Source organism: Cibotium barometz, chromosome 6 (assembly GCF_041138505.1).
Source record: "Cibotium barometz isolate CiBa-2024 chromosome 6, ASM4113850v1, whole genome shotgun sequence".
NCBI lineage: Eukaryota > Viridiplantae > Streptophyta > Polypodiopsida > Cyatheales > Cibotiaceae > Cibotium > Cibotium barometz.
The window spans coordinates 43306824-43311567 of NC_141051.1; the positions used below are offsets into that span (position 1 = coordinate 43306824).

The 4744-nt window shown below is 39.7% G+C and overlaps 1 pseudogene across 1 annotated transcript; it reads left to right on the forward strand.

The window, feature by feature from the left end:
* Positions 1-2234: 2234 nt before the first annotated feature.
* LOC147637778 (UDP-glycosyltransferase 85A2-like) lies at positions 2235-4392 on the forward strand (annotated as a pseudogene). Its single transcript, XR_015266088.1, has 2 exons — positions 2235-2812; positions 3126-4392. The product of XR_015266088.1 is annotated as a UDP-glycosyltransferase 85A2-like (transcript).
* The last annotated feature ends 352 nt before the right edge of the window (positions 4393-4744 follow it).

Below are 4744 nucleotides of genomic sequence, written 5' to 3' on the forward strand. Positions count from 1 at the left end.
TACCACAACAATGTGAGCAGGTAACCCTTATGATAATTGTATAAAGTTAGAATATACTAAGTAGCGAGTAATTAAATTATTTTTCATATAGCTAGTTAAAAAAACATAATCGATTATGATATTGCTTATTAATTGTAATAGGTAATCTACCAACATGTTTCAAACTTAGAATGGTGGTACATAATACAAGTTGCACCAAGAAGAAAACAAATATTTGAATTTAAAGATGTTGAGGAATAGATTATTCCTCTCTAGAACAAATAGAAGCAAGAGACACCATTATTCTCACCAATGATTTGGAAGTAAACAAGAAGGATTCTCATCACAATATGGAGCTGTTAGACATGTCAATGGCATCCAAACTAATTAGAAGATCACAAAGTCTTATCATCATCTACCTCTAGAACAAATAGAAGCAAGAGACACCACTATTCCCACGAATCGTTTGGAACTAAATCAAAGTGATACTCATCAATATATATGCAACTATTAGCAAACCGATATCAATCCAAACCAATTGATAGTTCTAAATGACGAAGTCTTGTCATCATCTAATGAATCTAATAACAGATGTTTTCATCTTAGAAGATCTAGGAGAAATGAAAATAGCATTAGAAATTAATATCTTTAGAGCCACAGATCTTGTTAAAGATAAACATTTATAAATATGTCTTTATATTTATAATAATTATGTAAAATTTTTAAAAGATATACACTTTTATAAGTTTTTCCCCATTTTTGATGCACATACCCACAACCATATCAACGTATTTTCCAACAAAATTGTTGCCAAAATTATCGTTGCATGATGGGGGACTTTCATAGAAAAATTAAACCATCTTTCAAAAATCGGTATAAATGGATACTATTTATACTATTTTTTTGGTTTTTTAATAGGTTTTAAATTATTAATTTATTATTTTTGTAGTCTTAATTTTAAGAGATAAGTGAAACAAGATCACCAAGAAGACAAAGGAGGCTTTAATTCTCAAACCAAGCCATCTAGAGGTTTGAATGAGTTGGATAACTTCTTATCTTTAAAGTAAGTTATGTCACATGAGTAATATAGGGATTTAAGTGGAAGAATAAAGAGGCTTGAACCCTTGTAGTCATGATGTACTTTAGTTTAAAATACAAAATACTAATGCTTATACAAATTTCATGTCTCTACCTACTTTCCTTAACTCCATTAGATTGTTTTATTTATACCTCAATCTCTATATCTTAAAATCTTAGTGATTACTAAGATTTTAAGAATTCTATATTTTAATTGGTCATGAATGCATGGGAGAAAGAGTATTTGCGTTTGATTCATTTTTACGTCCATTACAAAAATGCTGTCAAGAATTAAAAACTTTCTAAAAATAATATTATACCATTCATAACATTGCACATTTTTTGCTTTTCTAACAAAGATAATATGTTTTTGGGGCATTTTAAAGGGAGCCTTTTCTAAACACATGTTTTTGGGGCATTTTAAAGAGAATCTCTAAATAATAGCGTTCCTAATTACCCATTCAATCCACAATAGTGTTGGGTTGTCTAGATAGTGAATGTCGTGAGAGTAAAGCTCACGTGTGACTTATCTCCCATGAGTGTACACCTATTGATTCTACTCTTTCTAATATCATACTTTTATAATGATAATTGAAGCTAAAGGACACCCACTTGTATCTCTCTCTCTCTCTCTCTCTCTCTCTCTCGTCTTGTTTTCTTTATGAAATGAATTCTATCTTGGGTACATTTTTTGAAAGAAATATTTCACGTCTTCATGTGAGACACTCTCTCTCTCTCTCTCTCTCATATTTACACACACTCACACAAGTGCTCAACGTTTTTCTTTTTCATCCGGTCTAAAAGAGGACAAGGTTGAAGCATGCCTAGATTTCATTAATAAAAATCTTGCTACTAGTTGGTTTTATAACTAAATATGTAAAAATTTTGCCGATTTTTTTAAAGATGAAATTAAATTCTTGCTGGAAATTTTGAATTTCAGCCGGTTAAAAATACACTAAAGGTTTAGTGAAGGTTGGTTTTCGGTGAGCACTCACACTCATGCCACCACTGCTTACTTGTATGACTGGACTCCTATCAAATTAGTTCAAAGGGGGCACGCACATAGGTCCAATTCTTTGACGTTACATCCATGACCCAAGCGATGATGTGGTTCTGATCGTAGTTGGCGCTTTTAAGACAAGTTGATTGCTGTGCACCACATATTAAGAACTTCGCAGGCACACGCATTCATCCGCCTTGCAACATATTATTACTTTCTCCGCACTGCCCCTCTTTAGTAGCTCTTTAGACACGAAACAACAGAGCATTTTGTTTGTGATGGGCTCCCAGTCGTCTCCCCTGCTTCATGCTGTCCTTGTGTCCGGACCTGGCCTTGGCCACGTCAACGGCTGCTTGTTGCTGGCCAAGTCCCTCATCTCTGCCGGCTTCTCTGTAACCCTCGTCTGCTTTGCTAGAAGCTACTCCACCCACGCCAATAGGGGCCGCATCCAACCTCCTCACCCGTCCGTCCGGCTGGAGATTGTCCCGGACGGGCTCTCTCCCGACGCTGCAAACTACAGCGACCTCTTCGTCACGACTTCGGTCATGCAAGAAGGCCTGGAGCAGCTCATCCAGAGGCTCGTCGATGAGCGTAAACCGGCCACGTGTATCATCTCCGACAGCATCATGGCTTGGACACAGGATGTGGCTGACAAATTCGGCGTCCCAAGGGTTGATTACTGGACAGCCACTGCCACTTGCTACCTCTGCATCTTAGCTCTTCCGAAGCTGCCTGCTGCAATAGGCTGCAATAAGGGTAACGCCAACCACCCCATTCTTGTCTTTAACCAGTTGAATGGATTGATTATTCTCATTAGTGCTGCTCACCTTCAAATCCCAAACGATACTAATTTACAAACAAAATTGACCAGAGCAAATAATCCCCAGCTACCATCATATCACAAACACCTCCAAACAACCAGAGTTTAGAAATACCTCCAATTACCACTTTCGCGTGACCCTAGTGAAGGGAACAGAAATTCGAATGTTCTTGTGATATTCATAGCTGTAAATAATATGCTTTTTGATGTTGTTGTTTATGGATTAAATATATGCGCTGCTAACCTTAGGCGATCCTTCGAGCTGGAAGAAAAAGACGGGGATCTTGCTGGACTGCATACCTGGGCTCCCACGGTTCCCTTTAGACGAGCTGCCCATGAGGTTCCGATGTGCTGACGCGGACGCGGACGCGGACCCAGTGCTGCAAAGGTTTCTGACGCAGCGGCACGTGCCAAGGATGCGCGAAGTGTGCTGATACACTCGGTATACGACTTGGAGAAGGAAGCGTTCGAAGGCTTGAAGGAGGTGGTGGGGATGGAGGCGTACGCAATAGGCCCTCTCATCCACCACCACGTGGACAGCACGCAGAACCACAACAATGATCAAATCAGCTTGACGTGGCTGGACGGGCAGGCCAAGTCATCGGTTATCTACGTGGCATTTGGCAGCAACGTGATGCTTTCTGCAGAGGAGATCTGTGAATTGGCGCATGGCTTGGAAGCGAGCGGACAGCCCTTCTTATGGGTCATCCGGTCCGATGCTACTATCGTGAAAGGAGAGCTGAGTGACGTGTTGCCCCATGGCTTCCAATCCCGTACCGCCGAGCGAGGACTAATTGTCCCCTGGGCCCCCCAGATGGCCGTGCTTGCCCACCCCGCCGTGGGCGGCTTCCTTTCCCACTGTGGCTGGAACTCCACCCTTGAGAGCCTTTGGATGGGCGTGCCGATATTGGCGTGCCCACGCACGGCCGAGCAACCAATCAACTCAAGGCTCATCACTCAGAATTGGGGCGTGGGCATTGAGCTCGAAAGGACCGAGGAGGGCGCCTTTTCTAGACAGCACGTGGAGGCCGGCGTTCGTGTTCTCATGGATGGGACACTCGGACAAAATGCCCGGACAAAAGCTAAACACTTTAGTGAGGTGGTGAGAAAGGCTCCGATTGAAGGAGGCCATTCACACTCCAACTTGCTCAAGTTCGCTTCCGACATTAAGGGATGAATGATGATGTATACATCAATAAGTATGGTTAAACGCATTGAATCCACAAGTGATATTACACACACTATCAATGTTATGCTTCTAACCATTTCTAAACTATTGCCCCAGTAGATGGTTGAGAGTTTGATTGTAATGCTTCTTTTTGGGATGCCTTTTCCCTCTTACCTACCCTTTCTCAATGACAGAGTCCAAGTTAGTACCTTAGGATATAGAGAAGAAGATCACCTAATTCTTACTTTTTTTTTCATGTCTTATCATTTATTCATCAAATGTATTCACATGTACACGTAATAAGTATATTTTTGTATTGGGTTAAAGGTTCAACTACTTTACGTTCTACATCGAGCTAGGGCGTAATCTCATTTTCCTTCAAGAATTTTATTTTTTATAAGTATGAAAAAATAAATTCTTTTTTAAGAGAAAATAACATTTTTTCCAACTCTTGGGCCCAAAATTACGATCATGTTTTTATTTCTTTATCACTTTTACGTTTAAAAAATAGTTAACGAAGAAAAATTTCAATTTATGAAAGAAGCTAGAGTCAGAAATAAAAAGCCTTTAGTGTACTATTATGAAATTAGAGTGTGTAGACTCAACAAAATGAAAACTTCAAACAAAGTAAGTAGTGTACTATTATGATATTAGAGTGTGTAGACTTCAAACAAAATGAAACCTTCAAATAAAGGTCTAA